The 20,265-nt window shown below is 31.9% G+C and overlaps 1 protein-coding gene and 2 non-coding genes across 3 annotated transcripts in view; 2 read left to right on the forward strand and 1 right to left on the reverse strand.

Moving 5' to 3' along the window:
- Positions 1 to 15,138: 15,138 nt before the first annotated feature.
- On the forward strand, positions 15,139 to 15,220 carry Trnas-uga. The gene has a single exon. It is a non-coding gene; the product is annotated as a tRNA-Ser (tRNA).
- Positions 15,221 to 15,429: 209 nt separating this feature from the next.
- Trnay-gua lies at positions 15,430 to 15,518 on the reverse strand. The gene is given in 2 exon segments: positions 15,430 to 15,465; positions 15,482 to 15,518. It is a non-coding gene; the product is annotated as a tRNA-Tyr (tRNA).
- A 3,487-nt stretch (positions 15,519 to 19,005) lies between these two features.
- LOC119839930 (chromatin assembly factor 1 subunit A-A) overlaps positions 19,006 to 20,265 on the forward strand; it is a 47,342-nt gene continuing 46,082 nt past the window's right edge. Inside the window, exon 1 of the mRNA XM_038366384.1 lies at positions 19,006 to 19,237. The gene's annotated coding sequence lies outside the window, so the exon portion shown is untranslated. The remainder of the gene's footprint in view (positions 19,238 to 20,265) is intronic.

Genomic DNA, 20,265 nt, shown 5'->3' on the forward strand with positions numbered 1-20,265 from the left:
ATGACATGGAAGCATAAAGAATGTTGTTTATAACTTAGTATACATTAATTTTCACAGATTTCAAAAGTATGAAATACTTATTGTAGCATTATATATAACTGTTCATGATACGATTATAGGATATTCTGTCACAATCTATGACCAGATTGTGACGTGGACATATTAATGTTATTTTCTTACTAGCGGTTCGACCCGACTTCGCCCGAGGTACATATATAGCCTAAAACCTTTCTCAATAAATGAGCTATCTAACACTGAAACAAAGTTTTCAAAACGGACCAGTACTTCCTGAGATTAGCGCGTTCAAACAAACTCTTAAGCTTAATAATATTAGTATAGATTTACGTTGTTTATAAATACATATTTTAGGCACAGCTTGTTTCAATGGTATTGTTGTATTAATATGTATTAATACGAGAAAAGGATTTATACTAAGGAAAGATTCTCTGATGCCGAATTCAGCTGAGCCGTGATACGATTACTGTCGTATAAATGTGTATCGCCCCTCACCTTAATTGTAGCGTATACTTATTGAAACTTACGATATTATCAAGCAGATATTACGAATGGCAATAATTTACAATTCTAATTACATCGCAATGTGATTTGAAAAGTTTTTGCTTGGTAATTTAAACAATATCATATTAAATATTATTGTATGTATAATCTGACCTGTTTACACTTGATTAGTTTGTGAAACATCATAAGCTTTAAGCATAAGGTTACGGTATTAGCATATTATGACGATTTTATTACTTAATGTATTACTTAATTTATATTATATTAATTATTATTATATTAATATTAATTATTACTTAATTTATTAATGCACTTACTTGTATTTTTTATCATAATTAGTCAATAAGTATCTAAAATTTATTGGTTTTTAATACATAACAATTAATGTGATTGATTATATAACTTATGTTCTTATTTTTAACTGACATTCCCAAAAATCAAGGGGGTTGTCAATTGTATTGAAATAAATAAACAAAATATTGTTATTTTTTGGTTCATTCCAGTCAATTCCGTGCTTCCTATTGTGTTTGACAGGACATTATAATCTAGACTTGTGCTTCCCACAAGGACGTGGATGTCCTGATGATTGTAGAAAATAACTATCATTGAAAATTATATAGATTCTCTTATTATTCGTAGTTAATTTTCTTAATAAAGTTCAGCGATATATGTATATATATATATATATATATATATATATATATATATATATATATATATATATATATATATATATATACGGTCTACTGGATGATAATATTTGATAATGACTTGAGAAGAAAATTGTATGTAATGTTGGTATGGAATGGCGGAATCTAATATAGCTCTTTTGGAAAAAAAAAGCGAATACACAGTCATACTATATAGCATTCAGAGTTTGTGTATGTGCAACGGTAAAGAATTTGTCAATGAGTCCAGTAGTTGATGAGATAAGCGCATTCAAACAAAGAAACATACTCTTCAACTTTATATTATGAGTACAGTTTTACATTTTTTTTTAATAAGATAGAAAGTTAAAACTGTTTTCATACATTTCTATAAGACTTTTAAGACTTATAAGACTTTCAAATTAAGACTTGACTGTTATCATATAAAAACTCAACTGTCTCTCACACCGTATCAGGTATTTAATGGTTACTCTTGAATGGACTCCTTAAGTATAGAATTATAATATCTGTGGTATTACTTTGAAAAAAAATAATATTAGTAAGAATCTATCGGACAAAAGCCTTCAGTGTTCGTGTTATATTATAAAGATTATTATATATTTAATTACCTATCTATTTGGCTATAGAATATTAATTCGTTAACTTGTAATCGTTTTATCGCCTTCTGTTACTAAATAGGAGAAACCACGAGCCCGTATAAAGCAGACGATTTGTTATGTGATAAAAATTACCTAATAGTGGCAACATTTTATCAGCTAATACTTAATTCGCAATGCTTTGGAAATTCAATCTTTACGTAATATTAATACCATGGATTTGATGTTTAAAACTTTAATAAAACTGTTAATATGGATATCTCATCACTTCTCAGACTACATATCAGACTACATATCATATATAGATATCATGAAGAGGAAATAGTTAATTGTTGCATGTTGGTTTGAGAAAAAACAATTAGATCGATTTAACATCTTATCCTCTATAAAGCTTTATTTATAAGCGATATTATTATGGAATAACGTAGAACGTATTAGTTATTTTATATTTGCTTTTTTATCCTGGGTCCGAATGAACGGAGTCGGGGTGATGAGCTAGTTATAACAAGTCTGTATTCACATATGTATCGCAAAGGAAACATTGTGTAAGTACATATCCTGCTGTACTGTTATCGCTGTATTATTTTCCATAGAGTTTCCAGGAAATAACAAAACATAAACATCTGATTTTTCCACTAGGTAGGTACTCTTCATTCGATATGGTGCTGAAACCGAGTTGTTGTTTCTGTTGACGGTGATTACTTGGTGTATAATGAATGAATGAATCCCTAAAATATTCAGAAAAATCTCATTAAAAGCATTCCTCCTTATTGATAACTATTATATATATATATATATATATATATATATTTGTCTTGAGCATAAAAAAATTCTGAATCATAAATTCATTATATAACAATTTTTTCTTCAAACATAATTTGCGTACGTGAATAAAAAGACGGCAAACCTTAACTTTTTTATGCATAAACATATAGTTCAACCAGCGTTGATTACCAGGCAACCAGGAAGCAATAGCAGATTAGTAGCCACGGGGCGTGAAGGACGCTTCCTAAACAGTTACCACGTGCGCTCGCGTGGGACCGCCGCCGCACTCACATGAGCGCATCCACATTAATGAACCCTTCTATGCTAATATTGCTTTTAGTCAATATACTGTGACATGTAATCTTGATAATAAATAAGTGCAGAAAATGGAAAACCTTCCTGATATATATTACTAACGAAATCGTTTTTTGACATATGAGTCCCATGTTTATAAAGCGTTATGGTAATACTTGATACTTAGAAACATTCAATCTATCATCTATATAATACTATATTAAATTAACATCCATTGCGAATTGAGCGAAACAATAAAACAGCGGGAGCTCTTTGACCACACAGGGTTGTTTATTTAGAAGTACGCCACATTTGAACGCTATTATATTTCACTAGCTTACCGACACTATATCAGCATTCCTTTAAGCGCAATAGCGGTTTTATTTTAAGCGATTTAACATCTTAACTTTCAAGGATAGAGCATAAAATCCTGTGAAGTGTTTCGCACAAGGAAATGCCTTGTGCTGGATAATATCGGCCCAAAAGTGACCCGACACATGTTGTCGATCTTCGTAGAATCGCAAGTTGGCTTCTAAATGAGACTCATTTGTCTTTTCAATGTTTGGGACATAATTTAACGATCTGTTGCCTTTAGTGTCACGTTACTATACAATAAGATTGATGACTATTTTGGTCCTAAGAAGAGTAAAGGCGTATATGAATTTAATAATTTTAGTTCGGGAAAATACAACAGTAGATGCTAATGTAAGCACAAATGCGCTCACATTACACAACACAATCCGATCTTAATACACACGAAATATGTCTTATCTCATCTCTCTTCATCAGAAAATAAAGATGTTAAATCGAAATTTAACCAGAGCACGTCAACGGTAACAGCTAGTATCTAACAGCATTGATAGTGCGCTAAATAAAACCTACTAATGTGTTTAATCCACACTTTTAAGGCTTGATATGTACATTGAATGTGTACACGCGCTTATAGGTATTCGTAATAAGGCATTACTTGGAGCAGATCATCAGGTGCAAGGTTAATCAATTGCTTCTATAGCCGAGACAATTTTTTTATATTTTACTAGCGGTCCGCCTTGGCTTCGCCCGTGGTACATATATAGCCTCTAGCCTTCCCCAATAAATGCTATCTAATAATTCCTGAGATTAGTGCGTTGAAACAAACAAACAAACAAACAAACAAAAAAACAAATAAAACAACCAAACAAACAAACAAACTCTTCAGCTTTCTAATATTAATATAGATTATTATTACATATTTTTTACAATAGAGTGAGCAGCCGCGATTTTGATGGTACAGTAACAATGTTCATGGGCGATTGCGGCCTATACAAATAAGCCCGTTAAGAAGTGGTAAGAAGTAAGGAATAGTCTTACAACGAGAATGGCGGAATTATATGGGAAAGGTGACGAAAAGGATTCGGGCCTCCAGCTCGCAACACACGCAACACATTTGCATTCGTTTTCTACTATTTCACGCTGATATAGTGGGAGTATGGGACCTTTCTCGATGCAAACCAGCGCAATTTGTGCTGAAGCGTGCTCCATTCTCACACTAAGCCCAAAAATTCGTACTGAAATATAGATAAAAGTTTATTCGAAATTGGGTATATAATGACTGTAATCAAGATATTGTATATCTTTTCGTTTCAATTGCAATATTGCCCTTTATTTCAATCTTATAAGATTGCTTAATTTGTAACGTATTTTTCTAAAACTAAACATCTATTCTAAACATTTTGAGCTTACACAGAGCAGTGTACATTTTGTGAGTGTACAGTTACATCCTTTCCTTTGTTGTCGGTCGCCGCCCGATCTATTGTAAACTTATCCTGTGTTGGGTTATAATTAATAACGGCCTGCAAATTCTTCCGGGTTGGAATAGGTGTTAAATTCCCTTTGTAAACTTTCAATATTTGGAATGCAATGTTTATATGAATGCAATTAATAATTAGAATTCAGGCCGGAAGTTGTACCTATCTTTTAAGTTAGTTAAACCTCATATTTTTGTCACATTTATTCCACTATTTTCTATCTAACCCATTCCCTTGGGATCCTTCATAGCTAAAAGTTTACATTACGCTTTGTCCACTCAGGGTTTTTTGCATAAACAGTTTCTGTTCTGATGAGGTCACCAGATATGACTCAAAAGTATACAAGAAGTAGCAAAACCTTCAAATAACTAAGCCCAAAGACAATAAAGGTCGCTGACACCCGTGGGAGGGAACACGATAATTGTGCTTGATGCGATGTAGGTGGTATCTTCGCTTAGTTAATTATTAATTTGTTTGTATTCATTTAGCAGGAAAAATGCAGAAATCTGTGAAAATTTTGTACATTACAGATGTATATATAATTATTCAATATGTTGTAGAAAGCAAAACAGGACCCCATTTGTTCGATTTTTAAACATTTTGCATTATAAAAATAGCCACAAGATAATATTATGGCTTCCTATTATAAGAAGAATATTTAAAATCGGATCAGTAAAGGCCGAGATTACCTCGAACATATAGAATAACAAAGGTTATCTTTTTATAATGTTAGTTAATTTCGTATGCTGAAATAGTTCTTTACACCATAATGTTAACAATTCTACTGCAAAATCACAAAATGGACTAACAATTCTTGATGACTGATAATGAATTCTGTATTGTATATATTTCATTTGTTTTTTTGTTTCACTCACGAAATATATATAAACATATAATTATTGAATGGTTTGTATTATTCCCGTTTAAATTGAATTTCAAGACAAATACATCGCTGTCAGAGAGAGGTCAACAACCCAGGACATCTCAGTCTTGGCAAGCGAATATATGATACAATTACCCGCGTTGGACCATTGCCAAACCATCCTCACAGGAAGCCTACATTTTGGACACGTTAATGCATTTAATTACATCTTCTGAACTATGAGAAAGCCGCAAAATAAACAAATTTGTATGAAATAATTTGTCTCGGAGCGTTTCGAGAACTTTCCTACGAAAATATTTAATGCAATTGTTGCTTTGAAAAGTAAGAAATACAATAAAAAAATAACTAACATAGTCTTATAAAAAATACTGTAATGATCAACTGAATTTTCTCCACCTTTTCTCTTACAGAACATACGTAACGAAATATAAATACGTTGGATATATTAATACGTTGGATTCCAATCAGGATATTAAGATAAACTAATGAAATTATTTTATTGTCAGATTTGTCGCCGATCGTTGATAAGCAAACAAAGAATTAAATCAGTGAGTCAAAATTGAGTCTAAAGAAGTTAGTTACATACAAACATACAGTTGAAGCTAATATAAGTGTGTTAATATAAAGAGGTGCACACAAACAATTGAATAAACTACCAAACTTATCAGCCCAATACATACATGGTTGAAAATGGATGAAGTTATCAATATGTAATATATCTACACTCGATAATCATTATCCTTCATAATAGCTAGTGTATTCAGAATGAAAACATTTCAAAATGGCAGAGTATTTATATGTATAAACTCTAAATGAGTTTGGAGACGTTTTATGCACATAGTTTTACTACAAACAAAGAGAAATATAAAACACATACATAATACGATGATTACTAATACACGTTTTTCAATCCCATGAACGCGGTATACCACACTTGGGGTTGAAAAAAGGAAGTCTAATTAATTCATTAACCAACCCTTTTTAATTACAGCCAGGTTCGCGTGGATGACACTTATATTCCTTGTTAAAACGTACTATGGCAACCACGATCCACTCTGAAGTAATTAAAAACTTAAAAATTAATTGGCAGAAACTAAAAACGCGTAGAATGCCGGTCGTTTGTTAGGATTCCGCACTGTAAATGTGAAAAACTATTTATAATATATAATAATATAATAGTAATAATATATCTGTCCCTTTAATGTAAATAGAATTATTAAAAGTAAATAAAGAGGACGTGAAAGTAACCAGACGATTCAAATTATAATACATAACGACATTTTTAATAAGCTGAGAAAATCCACTACCGTCCTATCGTCAACTGGCAACGCTCTGTCTAGTCTGGGCTTAACCTGCAATAAAAATAACTTTCTTCAATAGGCTATAATTTAAAATTTTACTTATAGGAGGCCGGTGAAAGCGTCCTCGGTGTATTATATTTTTGAGTTCTATAAATATTATTTTATTTGGTTTTAATACGAAAATTATGATTTTAAATAATACTTTACTTCCTACTTTTGTTATTTACCTGTGTTGAATGTTGTTTATATTTGTGTTGTGTATATTGAGTATTTTTTCATACTTTAAAAGACGAATTTAAAAATTATCAGTCAAATCCAATTGACCATTATTTACACATATAAACATATAAAGCTTAAGAGTTTGATTGATTTATTGAACCAGTTAATGTCAGGAACTACTGGACAGATTTCAAAAATCCATTCACCGTTAGATGTGCATATATTAGATCCCAGAGCTGTGTAGCACGGATTAAGTTAGAAAATAGTTAGGTATTATGTTCAGAGCTAAATAATATGTACCTCGTGTGGAACCGGAGCGGCAATCTAGTAAAACAATAGGGTGTGAGCGTGTCGTGTACAATATTCTTAAATAAAAAACATACACAACTGTGGGATGTGGTGTGTCCAGAACCGTCCGTAATGCACGAGGAAAATCTGGAACCCTTTCGCCTCACTAAGGATATCAAACTGAAAACCTAAAACTTATAAATATAAACTACATACTGTACAGCCTAACTCTATAAAAGTAAACAAGTTAGTCATTGATAATTCCAATGTTAGTTATCATTAAAACATTCAAGATTACGCAATATCTTACAATGAAATCTATCTTTACCTTTTATATCTCTAATCTTTTGTTCTTGGTATGATTGACATATCCTCTGATACATGTCAACAAAACTCAATCTTTGTACAGTAATCATTATATCTTTGCTGCACCTTCATGCACTGTTATTTACTAATTTATACACTGTAATTTGTGTTTTATCACGTACACACAAGGAGCAATATCATCTGATACAATAAGTACTAGCAACTCGCTGGATTATTGCATGCTGAAGTTTCAATGTCAAATTAAATGTGCTGTATCATTGATGCCTCCCATTCATTTGCTATTCATAACAAACGATCGAAAATTAATATTGCTTAAATATTCCACTTATTGTTATGCTTGTTTGCTTTACGAGCGTGAATGAAATCAATTGATTTTTCAATCTATTCTCGAAACGGTGGTGGAAAACATCGTGAGGAAACCAACATGTCAAAACATTAAATGTTCGACGGCATGTGACATCTGTCACCCTGCACCTGGCCAGCGTTGTGGATTATCGCCTAAACTTTCATAGGAGGCCTGTGTCCCTGCTGTGGGATATTTCGGATATATGGGCTGATGATGACGATGATGATGATGATTACAGTCATGACGTTCTACGAGATATTAATGTAGAAACCTAAGTGCTCATTATTGAGGTAAACTCAAGTCTCAAAGAGACCACATCAGAACTGAGGTATCTCAAATAGAAAAAACCAACACAAATGGTTTAATAACAAGATGTGATGATTTTTTATCAATTTTAAAGAACTACATTTTAAAAGCAACTGTAATGTACCTACATCATTTGTGTAACTCAATGACTAAAGTATATTTATTTTTGGTTGAAATAAACTTTATTTCTTTATTATTATAAAAGTTTACGCAAAAAGTACCGTTGCACTTAATATTTCTGCATAGCATCAAAGAATGTTCTAAACACTAAACCATTAAAGATATCGGATTCATTGTTTCAACAACAATAGGTTTGAAAGCAACTTTCTCGGAGTAAACTTATCTTATCTAAGCCTTATCACTGTCCCTAATAATGTATGCTATCGCGATATCATTCCCAAAGTTGACTCAACATTTGTTACCATTAACGAGACTTAAATATTTGCTTTATTATCAAATCTACTATTATTTGACAACGATTTATAATAGTCCTTCCCACCTACATACAAACTTATGGTGAAGAAAATATTGTGTATCTCTGAATTATGTAAAATAACATCCAGGTGGGATACTTCTAACAATAACGTCATACAAAAATTATTCTTCTTTATTATACACTACACATTTTAATATAATAATACCTCTACAGAATGTTATAAAAATTATTAATTTTAGATCTAGGTGGCAGCTATGTCTCGCTGTTACATATATTGTACGTTAAAATTTACTATCAGATGTTTCCTGAATTCTTCAAGACTAGAAGTATAAATGTATGAAGGTTCTAATAAACTATGGCGCACAGCTCCAGTGAGAGTACAAAGTATAATAGCACATTTTACTTGTAACTTTCATCGTGTTTACAATTTCACGAGCCACTCAAGAAGAACGCATGTTCAGCCGACTGTTTCAATAATTACTACGCACCGCATCGATATTTCACATTGTCTGTATTAGATTATCCTTAAGTACTGCGGATTGTTTCTCCATTCAGAAGTTGTGAATACTTTGATGATGCAATTGATTCACGCTTACAAAGTTAAATTACTTCAGTGAGTCGATCTTCTGGTGGGCCTTCTTGTATGCGTTGTATAGGTACCAGTTGTAATGTCCGTCTACGAATACTTTTTCAAGATAGCAACACTTCCATAATGTACACACTTGAAGATACATCGAAAAAATATGGACTAAGGAAGTAGGAAAGTACGTAAACTCTACTACACGTACGTAAACAAACAACTAATACACAATTAAAGTAAATATGAATAGAAACATGACATCTACAAAAAAGTCACTGACCTCCCTGTGGAGGGAATCACTAGTCCAGATTCTAAAATGCGACCTACTACTTTCAAATTTAATAACTTCCGATAAAGTTGATGACAAAGTAAGAAGATGACACCCGTTTCTTACAAATCCTCTTTTCTGATTTCATAACTTGTGGTGGAATAAGTTATATAGGATTACGACCACAATCGGATTAAATGTTATTAACCACACAATTATATAATATTTATTACTCATTAACTGCGTAATTGTGTGACCGGTTACATTTGATAGATATGTGAAATAACTTCAAATTAGTTTTATGTAAAAAATATATTACCACATAGAACATAACACTATTCTAGTAGTATTAATTAGACACTAATAAACTGGATAAACTGGCGTCAGAATGCATCTTTTACAAAATACAAAACAGCTAAAAAGTCCCATTTTCGTGGGGATGCTTTTACGTAAGTGTTATGGACTCCCACTGCGATAGTAGACTACCGTCTAGGGGTCGCGGGTGCTTATTGGAAATCATTCGACTTCCTCGTCGACAGCCTTTCACCGGGCGAAGCGCGACCCTAGAGCGGCAACCCTCTTCTACACGCTCAATATACTAATTAAGTCGTTTCTTCATATCTATGTAAAATTAAAAGGATCCATTACTAGAGCTTATGCTGAAGAGCGCCTCTTATAAATTTAATACGTCTCTGGAAACGAACTTTGTAGAATAGGATATAACTAATGAATAATTGAAAAAAAAATGGATTTTCAATGTGCATCATATTTACTACATTCTTAACTGGTCGATTATTATTATTGTGGTAAAAGCGGTTCGAACCTAGACCATTTCGGTGAAAAATTAAGTTTCACTAAACAATAGTATAAATGCATAAAATATCAATTTTAAATTGATTTTCCTTAAAAGTTTAGCATTTAAATTTTGTGAATTCTACTGGCAAAAATTTTTGAAGTTCAATTGCTCACTGTCCAATTACTAAATATATTTATCATCTGATTTTCTTGTCGGATATTCTCTGTAGAGACTGCGTTACGAACGGATGGTAAATTATAATTTTTCTGTATTATGAAAATTCAAAGGCGCATCTAAACGACGTCTAGTTGAATAATTATATGTTTAAGTTTTAGTTTAAGATTGATATCAAACGTCTTATCGTGCTGACTGTACCAATCTTATAATGACGCATATTCCTCTACTGAAAACAAGCATTCGATGTAAAGTATTTCCGTGAAAGATGCGGACGTGATAGTACCGTCGCACGCGCCGGTTCGTAAACAACAAATCAAATTACACCATTTGAAGTTGGAACGATTTACGGAATGACGTCACTTTGAGGTTATAATATGTAAGCTGTGAAAAACGTGGTCAATATTCCGAACGAAAGCGGGTCGTTGACTTTCCTGTAACTGACAGATGCGTGCAATATGCATCGTATGCGCATGTGCTTATAAGTAAACCAAAATTATCACTTTCCTTTTGTGGTTTACTCTCAACACAAACGATGATTATTTTCCTACCATCTATCCTCGTTGATTTTTAAAGTAAACGTCATCAAAGTATCAGACGTATATAAAAATAAATGGATGCTCGTACATATTGTAGTAACTCGTAACTGTGTTATTTCCCTTTCTCATACAGTTTATAACGATGACTTTATTTCAAAGTTCATTTTTTCAAATTCTCGTTATTTATTTATTTATTTATATCTTTAAATAAAAGCATAAACGAAAATACAAATAAACATGTTAGTGACAGGTTCTTAACAAGGAATGTCTCTTTTAACCTTTCCAAACTGCACTGCAAAATGTACCAAATTTCATAAAGCGAGAAAGAGTAGCAAACATCCCTACATCCATCCATTTATACTTGCAAACTTTCGCGTTTATATTCTATAGAATAGGATTTTCATTAAAATATCGGTCTGCATGCATTAAATATCGGTACGATTTCCTTTGATTATGAATATCAAAGATTATAAGAATCTTTTTTTTTTTTTCATTAAACACATTTAATAATAATAATAATAATATTTTTATTTTCAGATATTCATCCATATTTGTGTTAGTATACATTAATCTTAGAAACTATGTTAGTAATACGTATTATAAAATTAAATTCAATACAAATTAACAAGATTAAAACCATTACAAAATTATCCATTATTATAATTATATTGCGTACAATGTAAATTTGCCCACCGCTTAAGGAATGGACCGTCTACTTTCTCAATTAATGTCTTCAGAATACCATTGGAACTCTCACGCATTCTCTTCATCATAGATGCTGCCCTTTTCCTCATTATCGCGTAAAAATCGTCGGTCTGGCAATTAGCAAACATCATCATCATCATCATTTACATTACACAATAAAAACTTTTTATATTTAAAAATAAAAATTTCATCAGGTGTCATTTGAACACACTGGCTATTAAAAGATATCTTCTGGACACCAAAAAGAAAAAAATGTGACCATTAAATATAAATCTCCATAGAATCTAAGAAGTAACGTATTTAAACTGTCACTTGAAAGCTTTTAACGCAAAATATTGTTTATAGCCTTCAATGGTGTTTCAATAACTATAAACCGAGAAGGTCTGTCCGTCTGTGGACGATTTGATCACCTCTGTGCACTTCTAATACTGTTTACTAGGATCTGTACTGTCGCGTACATAAGCTCATTTGTATTATATTTTTTATTCTTCCCAAACTAATATGGAAATTCTTTGGTACTATTGAAATCAAGAAGTACTTGCTGATTTAAAATTATTTTACAAAGAAAAAGATGTATTGTGTTTACCGAGTAGCTTATGCTATATTTTCTTAACCGTAATTTCTTAAAACGAAAAAGGGTGTTAATTCGACTTTTTTTATTGCTCTATGTGACTCGATAACTCTGTGGCGTGATTACTTTTTGTATTTGAAAGGAAATTTAAGTTGTCATTTAGGAAACTGGGGAGGGACATCATCTTTTTTGTAGAAAAAAATTATTTACTCCCGATTTAAAATAAACGAGTACTTTTTTGAGAAATTTTTTACTGATAGATGAAGACAAATAAGTAAACACTTCGCATCTTGTCAATTGACAGCAGGACAGATTTAACCACTTGACAGTACCATTTACTTTTAGTGAGAGGTGTCTAATGCAAGTTTTACGAGCTTGGTATACGCTTTTGTTTTTATGTCTGTCTGTCCTAAACTGAAAGATTCACTTTGGTTTGAGGGTTTTTAGTTAATATACATATCGTATATTATAATATCTTGTCAAACACCTTATTTTACGGCTTTATGGCTTTAAGTAATAACAAGGCGAGGCATAGATATAAATACTAGATACCGATCTCCGGTTTGCTTTGTATATCTGATAAAGAATAGTTTTTTATAAGCTATACTAAATTATAATGTAAATCCAAAATTTCACATAGGTACTTTCTATAGATTTGCGAAAAAGAACTGAAAACTGACCTCCAAATACATAACCTTAGTATATCTAAATTAATGAATGTTTTAATGTGGGTATGAGCACGCCTAAACACGAATAAGCCAGCTGAGAAGGTACCACACTATAGCCGATCCGATAGCCGGCGATCGAAATAGTTACATACGAATGCTGTATTTCGTTTGGTGACTGGGGAAGCCGGAGGTCTCTACCTCACCTTTACCAGTCTGTTCCTTTGTTCCCGTTGTGGATGCTGTCCTAATCCTGCACCCCTTAAAACAAGCAACTCACTTGCTCAGTCGCTACTTTTGCTAATGTACATTGAGCCACAAGTTCACTGCTCAGCCCGGTCTAGCATAAAAAAGTAAATAATATAATCCTGTAAACCTCTACGTTTCGCCAGGATGCGTACACTCGAATGTTCTTTAGTGATGGGAATATTAAAGTTTACGACAGATTTATTCCCTACCAAATATTAGGTATTAATTAAAATTTATTTAATTTTATTGTAAAACTTTATTTTAGTTGTTTTACCGCAGTTATCAACTCACCCACAAAACTAAAACAAACGTTAATTAGTTCAAATTTCACGTTTGCATTGCTTCCTACGAACCGTGTAATTAGTGAGAGATACGTCAAACGAGCAATGTAGCGTGTCGTATTAACTTCCTTCATTAAAGAATCCGCATTTCGCGGAATTGGCCCGTGCTAATCTAAAATCTATTGAATGCAGGACAATAGATGTTTCTAGATCGTTTTGACAATCGCGTCAACTAGCATGAAGGTTGAATTTCCGGGTGAAAAAAGTAAGAATTTTTTTGTCAATTTGCAATTTTTATAAAGTCATTAATGTGTTAAAGGATAATTTTAATCTTATTTCAAGGGACTGTACAAGTATAGACAGTAGGTGTAATGATTAATTTTTAATTCAAACTCAAACATTCATTTATTCAATTAGACTTCTTATAGAAGCACTTTTGAATCGTCATAACACAGTCTTAACATTTACATAGACTTAAACTTCTACTAATTATGTTTTAATTAGAGATTGTGACTACTTGTTTATGTAAAAAAAATTTCAAAATAGAAAAAGGTAGGTAATTGTTTCTAAGCATTTATACTTTATTGTCACACACATCAAATACATTTTTTTTAAGTAAGCGATAAAAATTCTCTTAGCATTATCTGCAATTTAAGCCTTCTCGGGACAATAACGCCGTTGATAAATTTAACAGATTTTTAAACACAGATAGCAAATTATAGTGAACCTATATTATAAATATACATGTCAACTCTACAATTGATGGGCCACATCACGCACAGTAGTAGTAAGTATATCTATACAAAATTTACTAAAAACACCATTATTCCGTAGCCAGTATATATTTCTGATATTAAATAATATTAATTTTAATCCTAATATAAAGAAAAATATAACATCAACCCTTGTATTTTCAACACTAACATCTTCTAATATCATAACGATAAATTCATGACCTTTCAATTGCATACAGTAGCGACATCTGTTGTCGAATAAAACACAATTAAATTGTGCGCCATCTAGTGTGGAATAGATATAATTATTGCTCCATATATTTGTAGTACAATTATAACATAAATAGATGGCAGTATAATAAAAATTAATTGACGTCTATTATCGAAACTATTCTACACTTAAATAAAATTTTATTGCAACATATTTAATATTAATCGAATTTTCATGTAGCACTTTGGCATTTTTCATTATTTATCAATTGTAATTGTAAAAATGTAGACGTTTATATAACATTGAAAATTTATTAGAAAATTATGTGTCATAAAATAAACATTTAATTCTATTATTGCTTTTGTATAACAAGATATGCGATAACATAAATTTTCACACAAATTAATCTTCAGTTAAATATTACATAAATTATACAGAACATAAGTGTAAGTCCTATGGAGTGCACTAGGATTGTATTATCTGTACTTATTAATTACTAATGATCTTAGAAAGTTATAACATTCGTATCTAGGGCATAGACATAAAACTAACAGAAATTACGCTGCCGATTGATAAACATTAATAAAACGATAACCGCTTAATTTGCTTAAATTTGACAGACCGTCTATAGCTGCGGTGTCCGAGTGGTTAAGGAGATGGACTTGAAATCCATTGGGTTCTACCCGCACAGGTTCGAATCCTGTCCGCAGCGAATTTTTTTTTTTGTAATTCAGTTTTTTCTACTTTTTTTTCTACTTCATTGCAACCATTAATTAATCTTAATGACTGTGTAGTTTCGTACACATTTACAATGGAAAGCATTTTATTTTTATTTTATCGTATTTGTAAAGTCTTCAAACAAAAATAAATAAATAATTTTAATTAGTTTTTTCACAACGTAGTAATTAAGAATAAAAAGTTTCCTTCGAGCCGGATTTGAACCAGCGACCTATGGATAACGGTGATTATACCTCTACAGTCCACCGCTCTACCAACTGAGCTATCGAAGGTTACTAACGACTGTTGAAATTAAATACCACATTATAATACAAACTTTAGTCCTGTTTTTTATTTCAATATGAATGTTACACTGTAACAATTTTGAAATACGATTTGTCATTCTCATTATTTATTTAAAAAATAAATATCAAGATGTTACTTATCCACGGCGATGTTAAAATAAATTTTCTACAAAATAAGCCATTGACGTCTCTGGGGAGGAGATAGCAATTAGCACTACAGATTCAAAGAGGGACTAATGTGCAACAACTTTTGGTTGTCGGTTGAAAACCCGCACGCATATTGTAATTATTGGTTTCAGTAATAAATTCAGCCATTTGAATAAATAGACTACATCTCAGATCTCTAATGTTTTGTAACGGTTTTCTTTTATCTTTATTTTTTCATTGTAACTTTTATAATTTCTTGCGTGTACGAATAGGTATAACTAATTATTTGTTTCGATGAAGCTCTACTGTTTCCACATTGCTATAATCTAATTTTATTAGTATTATCATATGACGTAAAATCTGTTTCAATCAAATCTAATTGTGTTTTGCGTGTAAAACCTAGATTACTAAGTATGTATAAAACATTTATGTAATACATCACGTATTACATAAAAGTTTTTCTGTATTGTTGTTATTTTTTTATGGCATAAGCGGGCAATCGAGCTGTTGGGTCGCCTGATGGTTGCGGTCACCGCCGCCCACGAATTTTCGCAGAGGTAGTGCCTCTGCATATAATGTAGTGACCGGTTTTTAGGGGAAAGTGATAAAAAAGCGACTGGGGAAGGAATAGACTGGCCTTGTGCTTGTTGAATATTAAAAAAAGTGTATTGCATGTTGGGTAAATTTTCGAAAAGCAATAATTTTTTTATTTTCATTGTATTGATGGAAAATTATGATAAGATAGAACTAACCCAAAAACATATGTGAAGTCCCGTGTGAGGACTTGGGGTTGTGGGGTACGGACCAGATGTAAGTATTTTACATCTGTATCACTGGTCAATTTTAAAAACAGAGTTTTGAGTTGAGGTTGACTTTTATAACAGACAGCTTTCATAGTTCTAACAGAACAAAACACATTTATTATTAGTCCCCATCAGGAAACGAACCTAGGACCTCTGGTTTCCACGGCCACAAGTTTACTACTGTACCAAGCTCGTAATTAATTTATTACTTTACTAGGAGATGGCCTGTATTAATATTTTTTTGTATGTAATAACACAGATAACATAATATTACAAGAACATTATTATGTTATCTGTGATAATACTATACTTATAGGTTTGGTGCATCCGAGAAAGCCTCGAAATTTAATATCATAATTCTTGTTTAAGGTGAGATAGGAATGCAATATAAGTTATGCGAATTAGGAAATTGCCTAGGAACAAGGTGATTTAAGTGTTAAATAGCGAAAATTATTAAGCAATATTTATACATATAAACAGCAGTTTCATGTAGTACATATTATTTATTATTAATAAACTCATTATGGTCATGAGAAAAAATATATCTCCCCTAGTATCAAATATTCACATTTTCTTCTTGAATTTTTACTGTTATTTTATATATAAGTATGAATTTTAAACTTTTTAATCACACATTTTGTCCATACACATATATTGCTACTGCTTAGCGATAAGGCCGCCTGTTGTGTGTGCAAAATATATACATTTTTTATTTATTTAGTTATTCACACCAAATAGAACTTACTACCATTACAGGATATTATCCTAATTCGACAGAGATCTTTTATAAAAAAAAAGTAAAACAAAACTAAAAAACTATTTCATACAAAAGAAACATATGTTTCTTTACCTTTATATTAGCACAAAGATTTTTTTGTTTGTTTGTTATTTGATGATATTATTTTAATAATTACATTTAATATTCTAGAATTCTTTACTCAGTCATATATAGAAGTTGAAGCAATATCAATTCCTATCATTTCATAAGTTATAAAACTCAATAGCACAGAAATAACTGTTATTTAATTATTCTATTAAATTAAGATATTATAAGCCATTCATCCCATACTTCAAAATGTTCCAACATAAGTAGCTAAACTTGACCTGGATTACGAAGTTTTTCATTAAAATTCAATTTAAACTACGTAAAAATTAGAGCGAACTTTTTCGTTCAAAATAGAGTCAGCAACGATAGTTCAAGAGACCTCTTGTATGCAAACAACGCTAAAAATAACTTCGTTGCGAACCGTACTACAAATTCAAACGTTTATAACTATTTATAACTTCGATACTCGATTTACACTGTATTAACTCTTTAACTGAATTATTATTGAATTTGTGGTCTCATTTATGGTTTAAATATCGCATTAATGAAAGTAGCTGCACTATTTCAAGAAATATAAATGTACCCCCGGTTTTACCTTCGTAGTACCTGATGTTATCTGGCCTTAAGCCTTCCTTAATAAATGGGCTATTAAACACTGAAAGAATTTTTCAAATCCGACCAGTGGTTCCTGACATTAGTTAATCAAACAAACAAACTCGTCAGCTTTATAATATTAGTATAGACAATGGAATGTGGGCTCTATTGATTTATCACTGTGCATAAAAAAACATGGGCAATTAAAAAGTACAATAAAAAAAAATTAATAAAGTAACATTTATTATCTTTTTAAGAATTTTCAAAAATTAAATAATTGGCAATCATTGTAAATATCAATTCGAATGCATATAAAATATATCATTTACGGAAAACACAAAAAACTTTATGTTTATTAAATTCTGTGGGTATGTGCTTTCTCAGTTGCAACCACGTTGCAACAAAATAGCTGAGCTGGTCGCATATTCAGGTAGGTATTTGCCCAAACTTGGCTTGTAACCAAATACAGACATTTGATTTTTCTTATATTTGACTTGTGTTTTAGTCAGTATAATATTGCTGATCAGCTACAAAGCAATAGTATAGCTAATCTTTGAAATGAAATTGTTTTTATTATTCCATTGTTTTATCCCGCATTATTTTACAAACAGTACATTGGCAGTTATACGCTTATCATCAACGAATGTCAACCACTACCAAACATATCGTTCAATTTGGTATACGTCCCACGAAAAATTGTTTAAAATGTAAAAGGAAAATACCAAAAGAGCTCAAAGCGTGTTAGCGTAATTTTTAATTACACACCAACCTAACCCGTCAAAGGCTTATCAAATTATCCAATCGGGCGTTCATCCAGTGTTTGGTACATTGACGTCATCACCTCACGGCACAGCCTCTGTATTGTCAAACACATTTAATTATCAACGTGTGCAGTGCGGCACACGCATTGTTCCAAAAAATTATGGAAGCTACGTTACGATTCCCAAGGGAAAGTAGACCTTTGATCGTTATTATATAGTTTATTTCGTTTGGCAATCTCTTGGTACTTGGGACGTTTAGTCAGGTGCGTTTTGGAGGGTGAATTTCGGCCGATCCTGGCACACAACGCTTGCGCGAACGGTTCAAAACGCGCTTCAGTCGGAGATCAGAGTGTGGCGGCGCGCCGGCTTGCGCGCTCGCCTGCCCTTTGGCCTGGCGCCGTACCACCACCTCCTTTAACCTTTTCATCAATAAAAAATGTTCCCAATTGCATCCGTTAATTGTGTGTGTACGAATACCATGTCAATTTATTAGTATTCATTGAGAACGGTCGCGTTAGCGCCCTCGTAGTGTCTTCCTTTGTTGAGTGTGATTGACTTTAGTTGTGTTTTGATGAGGTGAGTAATGTATAAGGTCGAAGGTTGCCCTTGTCAGATTGCATGTGTGCTTGTGGTTTCCCATGTGGCAAATTAAGTTCGCGTGTACACCGCAAAATCATCGGACTCCATCATTATGTGCCTAGCCGTGATGTGACTTCAAATTAGTGCAATCATTTGATAGTTTCTGATAACGTGGTATACATATACATTTCATGAATAGAGACAATTACATGTTGGTCCCGTAATGTTATATTCAGTCATACCAAAAGTACACCGATACATATATACAATTACATAAGCGTTTGAACACCAGTCATCAGTATCATGTCATTTGTCAACTTTATTAAGTGGATTCACGAATCCCCAGACGATTTGATTTATTTTATCATATTTGTGTGTGATAAACTTAAATTATAAAATACTATACTTACAAATTGAATTTAGAAGGGACACATCGAGGACCAATCTAAAATTCATTTTGAAAAGTATGTTCTCTGTATTTATATAAGAGAAAAAATATCAAATAACTATCATTTACAACTAATGAATAGCAATGTAGGGTACATTCGATTGAGACAAAAGCAAATTTAAAGAGTATGCGAATTTTGCTATAAGTAACTAGATTACCTACTTTTAGTTAGGTTAGGCAAGATACGCAGGTTCGAATCCTGCCTCGTGATCAAATTTTTTCTATTCTTTCAAAAATTTCTAATTTATAAAGCATTTCAATGCTATAAAACTAAAAATTATACCTACTTTTAGTTATGCATACTATCTTTATCTTTATTCCTATTCTAGCTGCGCCCTGCGGTTACACTGCAGTCGGTTCAGTAGTTTTTACGTGAAAGAGTAACAAACATACACACATCCTTACAAACTTTCGCATTTATAATATTAGTAGGATTAGTGCTAAAGGTATTTATTAACAAAAATGACAAACATGGCATCGGTAGCCAGGATCAAATAAGCTAATCCTATTAATATTATAAATGCGAAAGTTTGTATGGATGTATGGATGTTTGTTACTCTTTCACGCAAAAACTACT

The sequence above is a fragment of the Zerene cesonia genome, chromosome 5 (genome assembly GCF_012273895.1).
Source record: "Zerene cesonia ecotype Mississippi chromosome 5, Zerene_cesonia_1.1, whole genome shotgun sequence".
NCBI lineage: Eukaryota > Metazoa > Arthropoda > Insecta > Lepidoptera > Pieridae > Zerene > Zerene cesonia.